Consider the following 12,356-nt stretch of genomic DNA (forward strand, 5'->3'; position numbering starts at 1 on the left):
ACAAAAATACTACAAAGATTATATTAATTTGAAAGACAAATGTTTGCCACAGAGAAACACAAAAAGAACAAAAAGTTTCTACGAAAATACATAAAATTACTCCAAAAAAGACTAAAAGATGCTACAAGGAGACATAAAATTACTACAAAATAGAAAAAGGTTTCTATAAAGAGATTCAAAATTCCTCCAAAAACACAGTTTGCATGTTCTCCCCTGTTTCCTGGGTTCTCTCCGGGTACTCTGGCTTCCTCCCACAGTCCAAACACATTAGTGTTAGTGGGGTTAGGTTAACTGATAAGCCCTTCGTCAGATTGGTGACCTGTCCAGGGTGCACCGGGCCTCTCACCCTGCGGTAGCAGGGATGGGCTCCAGTCCCTGTGACCCTGACAAGGATAAGTGGAAGAGAATGGATGTCCAAAATTACTCCAACAAGTCAAAAACAGACACAAAATTACTCAGAAAGTATTTTTTTTAAGTTCCTGAAAAGAAAGGGACACAAAATTAGAATAAAAAGGTTTAAAAAATGTGCCATAAAGAGAGAAAATTACTACAAATACACAAACCTTCCACAAAGAGACAGCAAATTAGTAGAAAAAGTTAGTTGTTTTTAAAGTTTCTACAAAGTGAGAGAACATTAGTATAAACAGATATAAAACAGACAGTGTCTACAGGGTCTGGACAGGACAACATGGCTAAGTTTGGATAGCGCTTTACTTTAGCATTCTGCCCCGTCACACTGAAGCCTGGACCCCAGATATCTTCACAGTGGCAGTATGCTGTTTTCAGCATCAGTGAGCTGTAGTTTTATCAGCACAGACAGCAACAATACAACAATACAACACAGCCACACAATGAGAGCAACCACATGTGGAGGACGGGTTTGTGTGTACGTGTGCTTTGACTCTGGGACTGCTGCCCATGAAGTCTCATTAATTTCATGGCAACAGGCCCACTGGACTACAGACAGAGAGCTAAACCTTCTGCTGATGAAGCTGTGTTCAAACACCAGCAGACAAAACTGTTCCACTGTGCTTCTCTGGTGCTGGCTGCTTCCACGGTGTTTGTTGGTTTTTGTAAGGACCCGTTTTACACCAGGTTTTTCCCCAGCCATCATTTTTTTTAAGTCCGCTTTTTTTTTTCTTTTTTCTATACACAAATCCTGTGTTCAGAGCCAAACTGGGCACCAACCAAAGAACGTCACAATAGATATATATTTTTAGGAGCACACAGAAGTGATTCAAGAACATGTCTAAAATTTTCTCAAAGTGAAACCAGACCTGTCAAAAAAGTGCACAGTCACAGCTGTTTATATGCTGCTGCAAAATTGGTATCGTTGTTTGTTTTTGCTTTATTTTCTGTCAAATATAAACTGTTGCAGTGCTGGATATTAATATGAAACATGAACAAAGTTGCAGTGGCAATAATAAGATCATCTCAGGCACACAGCTGTAGCTGTGAGCGCAGACGTCTTTGTTTGCAAGCAGCAGCCAATCAAAAGAAAACTGGCTTAAAAGTGGAGGAACTAAAATTGTTTTTTCAGACTGAGGCGCTGCACCAAGGCCCAACATCTGCAAATCATGAAAAGCTACTCTAATGGAAATCCAATGAGAATATAAGGAGAAAAAAGCGAATCCGAGTATTTTGTAGAGTTGGTTACTCCAGGGTCTTCAACTGTGTGTTTAATTTTACGTCATAATTCAGACTTCAGAGTTATCACTGAGCCATGACTGCACCAAGGACTAAGTAATGTGACACTAGCCACAAAATCGTAGCAAGCCTTAAAATGCAGGGGTAAAAAGGGCAGACCTGCTAATAAATGATGCTAATAGCAGACTAATAAAAACATTAATTTCACTCACCAAAACTGAAACATGGACGTCTTAGGCAATCAAACCACACAGCAAATCATTTTATTTGTCAATTAATTTAATTAAATTGTGCAAAAAACACCAGCTGCCTGTGTCTGCATGTCCAGATATCTCCAGATGCGTGACTTAAAAAAGAAAATCATCCACCATAAAAACAACAATGAAAAAAACGCCACAAACATGTTATGAAGGTACTTTTTGTAAGTATGCTATACAAATTAAACCAGGATGTTTTCAGGTCGGTGGTCATCTCTGTAGTAAGAAATATGAAGCTGATTTGATTGGTTGGTTTGAGCTCCTCCAGTGTATGACTCCATTCTGTCCAAAACCTCTCAGTTAAAAGCCAACGTATTAGCAATGTCTTACTGGTGGGGAAGAAGATTCCAGATTATTCAAAAATTGTTCTACTTGCACTCACCAAAACTGAAGCACAACCTTCCTGTCAATACCTGCCAATGGATGTGGCCACAACCTGAAATATATTCAGCCGTCCTTGTTTTAAAAAAGAAGAATCTTTCTAAATCTGTGTGTACCAGCAGGTGTCACCAACACTGAACCCTCTGATGCTTCAGTCAAATCTGGACACGTATGACTGAGCTCATGTTGTGTCTGAGCTTGAGAGGTGACATCATGGTGGTGGTGAGGTCATACAGTAGATATTACTGATGGCGGCAGTCACTGTGCCAGCATAGAATATTCTATTACAGGGTGTGTGCGTGTCCACTCAGCTCTCTCATCTTTAATAGATGCCATCTCTTCCACTCGAAGAGTTCCTGCCGTCTCGCCTCCATCAGACACATCTGAGGACTCTAACCTGAAACGCTGCTTTCGTGAAATTTAAAAACATCTCTGAGGATTATTGTGTTTGTTGTTCAGTTCTGTGATCCTGAAGCTTTCACAGGGAATGTTGATGCCATTTCTCATTCGGTTTTAGTTAACTGAATATGAGTCATTCAAACACGAGCTTCTTCCTCAGCACTGTTGCCGTACAGTAAGAGGTTCGAGGGTTCGATATCGTTACCTTCACGTTCTCTGTGTGTCTGCGTAGGGTTCCCCTAAAAGCTTCATCAAAGACATGGTAGCATAATTCTCAAAGCATTAACTGTATGTGGGCTTTTATTTTGAAGATTTGCTGGAGTCTGTGTTTTGTTCCTGTGTCTGACTTTCTGGGTTCCTCGGCTGCTTCTGCACAGCTTATGCAAAACATAATCCCACCACTATTTTAAGGAACAAGGAGTGCAGAGCTGCTTCTGAAACGTGCTGTGAAGCATGTGCTGGAAATGCAGGCGTGCATATTGAGTGGGTGCAGTCAACTCTGGAACACGTCACAAGTGCACCGGATATATTCCTGTGGGTACAACTCTCTGTTTCTATTTATGACGCTTAGTCACACAGACCTAGAGACTAGTCGGCAACCCTCTGACAACCTCCGGTTGCTAAGGTAAAACGTAGATTCCAGTTGATTGCTGGAGGTTGTTGCCTGTCGTTTTTTTTTTTTTGCCAAAACCAACGTGTTTCAAAAGCTAAAACTTTTATTTTGAAGGAGAACAGTCTTCCTTTTCACTTTGTATCACACTCCTCACAGTTTCTCGACTGCTAAGTGAGTATTTGCAGTCACATGTTGTGACTGGTTTGTGGCCATATCCCAATGGTTTGGTCCCATCGGGGAAAATCTCCCAATAGCCTGAACGTCATTTTGCCCTTTTCTGACTGCTTAACGTGACCAGTGATGATACACAGTCAATGGACGTCTCAGAATTTATTTATATCACGCCAACTAAAGAGAATACACTCTCGAGCCAGTTTTATTGTGAGGTAAAGATCCGAAATTATTACAGAGAGAACTCCAATGATCAAATGTTCCCATATGAGCAGTGCTTGGGAGAGCTGAGGAGAAAGAATGCTCTTTGAAGAGGAAGAGGCGTTTTGGGAGACCCGGGCTCTGAACTCATCCAGCTGGGGGGTGAGGGGAAAGAGACAAGACGAAAAGATGGGGCATAAAGAGACTGAAATCAATCAAACTGGGGGCTGGTTCCAGAGAAGAGGGGCCCAATAGCTGAAGGCTCTGCCTCCCATTCTACAGGGTGGGCCATTTATATGGATAAACGTAATAACATGGGAATGGTTGGTGATATTAAAGTCCTGTTTGTGGCACATTAGTATATGTGAGGGGGCAAACTCCTCAAGATGGGTGGTGACCATGGTGGCCATTTAGAAGTCGGCCATCTTGGATACAACTTTTGTTTTTTCAATAGGAAGAGGGCCATGTGACACATCAAACTTATTGGTAATGTCACAAGAAAAACAATGGTGTGTTTGGTTTCAACGTAACTTTATTCTTTCATGAGTTATTTACAAGTTTCTCTTTGTTCACAGCCATTGACATGTCGAAGAGGTTAACACGTGAGAATCGAAATTGTGTTGATATCTGGTGAACGCAGTAACTGGGTCATTGCAGCAGATTTCAATGCAAGACACCCTACGAGACCACCCATCTCCCATGCTACAGTTAGCAAACTGCTTGCTAAGTTTCGTGAAACTGGTTCAGTGTTGGATTTGCCAAAATGTGGACGCAAGAAAACTGTCACTAATGAAGAAACATCAGTGGCTGTCCTAGCTTCATTCAGCAAGAGCCCACAGCGTAGCACTCGCCGTATGTCACTGGAGAGTGGCGTTAGTCGAACATGCCTTTGGTGGATATTAGCTAATCACAAATGGCACCCTTACAAACTCCAACTACTGCAGCATCTCAACGAGGATTTTTGTTCAGTGATGAGGCAAACTTTTATGTGAATGGTGAAGTTAACAAACAAAACCACCGCTATTGGTCTGAAACTAACCCACATTGGATGGATCCCTCCAAGACTGTTGGAACAGCAAAAGTGATGGCTTGGTGTGGTATATGGGGTACAACGATAGTGGGTCCATTCTTCATCAATGGAAACCTCAAGGCCACTGGATATTTGAAATTGCTACATGATGATGTGTTTCCCTCTTTATGCACTGAAGCTGGCACGTTCCCTGAGTTTTTCCAGCAAGATGGTGCATCACCACATTATGGGTGCCAGGTCCGAGCATTCCTAGATGAACAGTTTCCTGGAAAGTGAGTGTGGTCGTCGTGGGCCAGTTGAATGGCCCCCAAGGTCTCCCGATCTGACCCCCTTAGACTTTTATCTTAAGGGTCATCTGAAGGCGATTGTCTATGGTGTGAAGATCCGAGATGTGCAGCACCTGAAACTACAGATACTGGATGCCTGTGCTGGCATTTCTCCTGCGGTGTTGCTATCAGTGTGTGAAGAGTGGGAGAAGAGGGTTGCATTGACAATGCAACACAATGGGCAGCACATTGAACACATTTTATAAGTGGTCAGAAACTTGTAAATAACTCATGAAAGAATAAAGTTACGTTGAAACCAAACACACCATTGTTTTTCTTGTGACATTACCAATAAGTTTGATGTGTCACATGGCCCTCTTCCTATTGAAAAAACAAAAGTTGTATCCAAGATGGCCGACTTCTAAATGGCCACCATGGTCACCACCCATCTTGAGGAGTTTGCCCCTCACATATACTAATGTGCCACAAACAGGACTTTAATATCACCAACCATTCCCATGTTATTACGGTGTATCCATATAAATGGCCCACACTGTACTTTTAGAAACTCTAGGAAGCACAAGTGAGCCTGCAGCCTGAGTGGGAAGTGCTGTGTTGTGATTATACTGTGAGGTCTTTAAGATACGATGGGGCCTGGTCACTCGGGGCTTGTTGAGGCTCCGGACAGGAGCAGCTAGTTCACAGGAAAACAAGATCATTCGGCTCTTTGTGTTGCCCCGGAGCCACCTGTCAGCTTACAAAGAATCTTTCCTGTCAGATTTTGCTCCTGTAAATCAAAAACAGACTTGAGTCTAATCGGGTTTACAGCGAATGGCTGAACAGAGCGTCAGTTAACCACAGACCCAATTTAATTCCGTTATGGAAGCTAATAATGTGAGTGAAGTCATCCATAACAGCCGGGAGTGATATTTCTCAGATGTCTCTAGTGATGTTGAGGTCATTTATTGTTTTGTTTTTTTTTTATATTTTTTATTTATTTTATTTTGCTGTGTTATAAGTGAACACCCTTCTCTGTGTCTGACGTGTTGTGACTTTTATTGTGAAATCCCAGAGAGGCTGCAAATAGTCCTAATGAGCCGCAGAGGTTAAACCACCTGGCAACAGCCGGGAAGCTTTTGCATCATTTATGATAGGTTCTGAGCTGGTCACATGATGCTACGTGTCATATTTAATGAATGAAGTCTGGCCATCATATTAAATCTTCACGTTTACAGCAGAAGGAACTCAGTCTAAAGTGTTCTTATATGGCCAGCTGTCTCGTGACCGCTTCTTCTTTTGAAATATAAATGAAAGGCATTAACACCTGAGCACCAGAAGGATGCTCGGGTTTGCCTTTTTCCTTCTTATAGCTTGAAAAGAAAGATTATCTGGCATTTGATGAAAAGTTCACAAAATGATTTCTAACAATGTCGGGAAGATTAAACAAAATGTACCAAGAAAAGTCTTTAAAACCCTCAAAGGTACCGTCAGTTATTATATAGAAAAAAATGTTGCTCTCATTAATGTACATTGATTAGAGTGTAGTTACATCTTCCAAAAAAACTGATATGTTCTTATAAACTTAGGCCTTGGCACCAGTTTGTGGAAGTCGCCATGCTGAGCCGCCATCTTGAATACAGTGGCTGAAATGGGCTTCGCCCTTCCACCTAATCGCATTCATGTATGTAGTACACCGTATAAGTTACTTTTATCACAAAGAGCTCTTTTAATTTATAAATAAAAGTGTAACATTTGGACATTAGATTTTTACCTAATTTTGCTTTTTTATGAAGCCAGCAGGACAACGGCAGGATTCTCCGTGAGGTCTCCAGTCTGGTTATAAGATCCATGATCCATTATCCATAAGCCAAAGTCCTGTACACGAAAACCAGGAATGAGAATTGTAAAACATTTTGCATATAAAGGAATATATTACACGTAAGGGTCAAAGGTCATACTCAGCCAGTCAGTGATGTTCCTTCACCTGTCACAGCAGTATAATCATCCGTCTTCTCCTGTTAATCTGGAACATAAGGAGTTAATCTGTGACTCACAGCATCTCATTCATAACCGAGACCATCAAAGACTTTTCTTCATCCTGTAATCCCTCGCTGTTACTAATCCCTGTCTTCTCCGCTCTTCTCCATCTTCCTTTATTTCCAGTTTTCATCATTTATTCCTTTTCTGCGGGATCCTTAATCTGCTTCTCGCTCCGCTCACATCGCCATATTCTCTCTCCTCGCTCTGCGTTGGCTTCTTTCGTCTTCTGTATTTTTATACCCCTCATTTCTGTGCGTCTCCATTTCCTTTATCTCGTCTCAGAGTACTGAAAGTAACAAACCATCAGGCTTTCAGAAAATGATCACAAAATTATTTGGGAGATGCTGGTTTGGACTGACATGTTTTCCCTGATGAAACCCACCTGCTTCTCTTGTCTTCCTGTCAGCAGTTGGTCTGCATCTCCACATGTACAGTAACTCTTTCTAATAGCGATGGATTATTTCCTCGTAGTCCTTCTGCAGAGCAGCAGGATTCACACAGGGAGAGCTAACCGTTCCTGACGTGCTGTTTGTGGTTGTTTCGTGCTTTTGTGGCATGTTGAATTATATTTTGTTTTGCGAGTTTGTGGTAAGCAAACGACTGAAAAATGAAGCCTCAATGCCAAAAACCTGCAGCTCCTCTAATGGCCACTAGAGGCTCTCTGGAAAGTGAATCAGCCATGAAACTACCTGCTGTAGAAATCACTTTTGGTCTCTTACTACTAACAAATTTTCAGGGATTTCCTTTAATAAGTATCTGAGTTTTTTTAAAGCTTAATGTTTCTGGCGTCGTTGACGGGTGTACCTCCACTGCTTCACCTCCACTGACTTCAGTCACTGAACCTTTCCTCTTTGTGCTGTTTCTCCCTTATGGAGAATTTTTTTTATCAAATTATCTGACGAATTATGTGACTTGATGTAGGGTTCGAGAAGTCTGTGCTTCAGTTTTGGTGATAAAAGTCTTGTATTTTATTAGTCTGTTGCTCAGCCCTGATTGGCAGATATCTGTATAGTTTAGTTTATGGAAGCTGCTCTCCGTAGCAGAGCCAAACTATTTACTTATTTATGTATTTGATTTGCATATGGCTGTAGGCCAAATATTCTTGGTGTTTTTTCTTGCTCCTATGTGCAAAGCAGGGCTGAATTCTGTAAGCAGAGGACATATATGAGGTTGTATGATATATTATCTGATTAAACAAAAATCTGGAATCTTTTTGCTGAAAGCTAGTTGCAGTCTGAGCAGGCTGTTGTGCCCATGTGTAAAAATGCTTCTGCAAAATAAAGAAATAAAAATGTGTGGTAGCTGCTGTGCCACACATTGAGCCATGGTCTTGGGGAGGTAGGCTGTTGTTTCTCTCTCTGTGTAGCTCTGGGCACTTTCATGTCTGGCACCAGCTTTGAGTGGGTCAGCTCTGCGTTCACCCCCACACACCTGCAGGTTGTTTCCAATTGTGTGGCTGTGTATTTAGGAGCCAGCTCTGGTGATGGATCTCCACCTGATCATTATTTCCACCACGGGCAATTTGGCTCCGTTCTTCATCCTCGTTTCCCCAAAGTTGCTTGTCGTCTCCTCTGCAGAGCTTCGTACCCAAAGACTCACTCTTACCTCTTCTATCTCAGTCGCAGATTCTGTCAGCAGTTTCGTTGTATCCGTGTGGAAAACTTTCCTGTCACTGGAGACTCACCTGTCCACCCACTGTCCACCACCCGCACCAGAAGACTCTGTCAGCCTTTTTGCAAATACCCCTATTATCGTATCTCTGCAAAGTAAGGCTAACAAACACACTAATCAAAGCAGCCATTCATACTTCTCCACTTACCTGTACTGACTCCCTTCCTCTCCCTCCACAGACCCTCTCAGACCTGCGGTGCTGTCTTTTGTTCCTGCCTGCTCCAGTTCCTGTTATTTACTTCACTCATGTAAACACTGTAAACCTGCTTTTCACTGTCTGAGTCTGCTTCCTGGGATTATTTAAAAAAGGGCAATCATGACAATCAGGATGTTTGTATGTTTTACCTGTCAGTCCAACCAAACACAATATAAACCATTACAGAGAAATCTGAGGGGGATTTCTGAGAATCTAAAAACGCCTAAAGAGCATCTGAAACTTGGCTCACTGTGTCCGTAACGTAAATGATCACGGAGTCTGTTCAGTGCTCTGATAGCAAAGATGAGCAGAGGTACCGGTCGTGTCAGCACTGTGGACCGAGCCGTTATTGGAGTTGTGAAGTTGTGTTTAAATCATAATTTGGGGCAAAACTTTTATATTTTTTGAAGCACTGGCCTCTGAAAATAAAGTTATTTCTTTGTCCTTCTCATTTCACTATGGGCTTCCAAATAAATGCCTGGATTTGTTCCAAGATGGCTGCCTAGCTGTGAGACTTGCTTCCAGCAGGACTTTGCTCTGGCTCCAACAGACCAACATGGCTGAGGCCAGAAGGCGAATGTTGAGGCTTCAAAATGTGGAGCCCAGAAACCAGTGGGGCCATCATGTGTGGTTACATCATTATCTCCATCTTTATCTTTCTGATCATTTTCTAGAATCTCTTCTCCTCCTTTCATCCTTTCACGCCCTCTCGTCTTATTTGCTACTTTCCTTTTCCTTCATCCTTCTCTCCTGTCCAGAGTCCATTTTTTCTTCCTCCTCTTGCCTATATTTCACTAATCGTTTTATCCATGCAGCATGACTCTCACTCTCTCTCATGCACACACACATGCACACAGCAGAAGGACACATTACCCCCTGTATGAACCGACTCAGCTCTGCCAGGATCAGGGGGGCTGCACAGTGCTGATAACACTCTCTCTCTCTGGAGACTTCAGCCGTCTCTGGTTTCATGTTGCGGCCGATCGATGAGTCTGAAGAATATTTCTGTCAGAACACACGAAGACTTAAAGACAGAACCAACAATGAGATGGCGAATACGATGAAGCATGCACAGCAGTTAGACGTGATGTGTGTCGAGACGGAGGCCGAAGCCTGAAAGACCTCAGAGGATCAGAGTCTGCTTCACGTCTGCTGGTGTCAGTTTATCAAACACGATCCAGCATCGTGGGAAGTGCTGCCAGCGCCCCCTGCAGGCTGAAGGCTTCAGCTCATCTGAAACTGGACACATCTCAGTCCCTTCAGCTGAACCTCACTCTGCTTTTTTTCATATAAGCATTGTTCCAGATTATCTTCAACTGCTTTCTTAATATTGTTTCCATTTCATGCATCATGCTGAGAGTTACAAAGAGAAAAAATGGTGTAAGCTCCCCTACAGTCTGCAAAAAACATAGCTTTTCACAAGTGTTTGTGTTGTTCTGTAAAATATATAAGTAGCAAGGTCCTAAATCTGTTAAAGTTTAGACAACATTAGTATCTGAAACAGTAAATCCTGTCAGCGGTGATGCAGGGTTAACAGTTTGGATAGGTTGTTGCTATAGTTTGACTGAGATGAGACAGTAAGAGCTTTGCATCTTGCAGGACTTAAATACCAAAGTACCTGTTCAGCTCCTGCAGCCACGGTTGGACCCGAGTGCAGACACAGACCACAGGAAGAGCTAAAAGGTTTATTAACAACATAGAGATTTTGCTGTAAAGATCATTTCAGGGCTCCTCTCAGAAGTGGAGAAGAGAGGGCTGCAAATTTAACAGGTGAGTGAGCAGGAAGCAGGTAAGTGATCTGGTTTTGAATGAAAGTCCAATTAATTCCAAACAGGTGCTGAGACAGTCCAACTGAGCTGTGAGAGAGCACACCAATAGCTTCTTGGAAAAGGAGACAAGCTGAATACCAAGAAACTAGACCAAGAGGAAGAACTAAGTGAGCCTGATGTAACCGCTGAGACGGCTGTATGATCAGGTAAAGCTGGAGACGACTAGTGCTGCAGGTAATCGGCAGATGTGTATCAATGAATTGCACAGCACCATGCGGAGACTGGCCCTCTCAGCGATCTCCATCATCAGGCCAGAGACTTTATTGCAATTTATAGTTTGTGCAGTTCACCTGATAACAACCCTAACAGGGTTTAAGGTTAGGCTTTGCTTTTGCTTTAGCAACATGCTAAACAGGCTAATAACCTTTAAATTAAAGAAGAAGAAGAAGAAGAAGCCATCTTTCATTTTTCCATTTCGTGTTCAAAACAGGACAAGACTCTTACCTCTATCTAAAAGTTATGCCCTTTACATTTTTATATAATATGGTGCCATTTTTGGAGCATTTCAAATTGCTTTACATCAATACAACCATTAGATCCCATATTTTAATAATATTCATTGATTAACACCACAGTTACAACATAAACTGCTAAAATTCACTATAAAGGGGTAAAAGGGGGCTGATATGGATGGCTGAATGATCAATACCCCCCACTCCTATGGTGCATGAGTTCAGCAAAGGTCCTCACAAAGATATAAGCACAAACCTTTGTGTGTGTGTTCACTATAATGACTTATTAATCTGTCCATCGCTCATCCGCTCGCTTTAGCCACTTTTAAGATACTGCACTTTCAGTCGGGTTTCAATTGGCTGTTTAGAAAAAGCCATCATCCAATGAAGCATGCTGCTGCCTCTGTGTGTTTCTACTCCACCCGACAACTGAAGGAAACCTTTTAAAGAGTTTAATGTGTGATTTAGGATGTCTGAGCTGGGGTGAGGAGTAGAAGTAGGGAGGGGGAAGAAAACCAGAGCGAGAAGAAGAAGAAGAGAGAGTGGTGGAAAATTCTAAAAACAGACAGAGAGGGAGATAAACAGTCTTTATGAGCGCTGACATTTTTATGAAGCAGAGTGAGTGTGTGTGCATGTGGTCTTGTTTTTCTGTTTTTATGGAGTCTGAGATTGTGTGTGTGTGTGTGTGTGTGTGTGTGTGTGTGTGTGTGTGTGTGTTGTGTGTGTGTGTGTGTGTTGTGTGTGTGTGTGTATGTGTGTGTGTTGTTGTGTGTGTGTCGCACTCTGCTGCCCTCAACAGCTACTGGCTGGTACAGCAGCAGAGGTACTTTTTGTAAATTCCTGTTTAAAAATAAATAATAATTTCAAACATCAACAGAATGTAACAACCAGTTAATATCATTTTATGTCCCAATAGATCTGAATATGAATTAAAAACAGGCCCATGCTAGCTTTCATGGAGGGCGCAGCAAGTCTATGTAAGCATTATTTAATTAGTGAATTGAGCACATCTTCATTTATAATGTGGACCTGGCAAAGACAAAGCTGCTCAAACAAGTCACACATCCACTAGTAAAATTACAAAAACTGCATAATTACATCAAATCTTAGTGCAGCATATGCAGAAACATGTACAAAAAATGTCTAGCAAGGTTTATGTGTTGTTGTTTTTTTATTTTATTTATTATTTGTTAAGACAAGATA

At 41.9% G+C, this 12,356-nt stretch overlaps 1 long non-coding RNA gene across 1 annotated transcript; it reads right to left on the reverse strand.

Moving 5' to 3' along the window:
• Positions 1–240: 240 nt before the first annotated feature.
• On the reverse strand, positions 241–10,024 carry LOC102311292. The gene is made up of 3 exons (XR_316334.2): positions 6,950–10,024; positions 6,737–6,840; positions 241–383 (listed from the first exon to the last, which is right to left on the reverse strand). It is a non-coding gene; the product is annotated as an uncharacterized LOC102311292 (long non-coding RNA).
• Positions 10,025–12,356: the final 2,332 nt, after the last annotated feature.

This window comes from Haplochromis burtoni, unplaced genomic scaffold, assembly GCF_018398535.1.
Source record: "Haplochromis burtoni strain Fernald_Lab_line unplaced genomic scaffold, NCSU_Asbu1 Contig_138, whole genome shotgun sequence".
Taxonomy (NCBI): Eukaryota; Metazoa; Chordata; class Actinopteri; order Cichliformes; family Cichlidae; genus Haplochromis; species Haplochromis burtoni.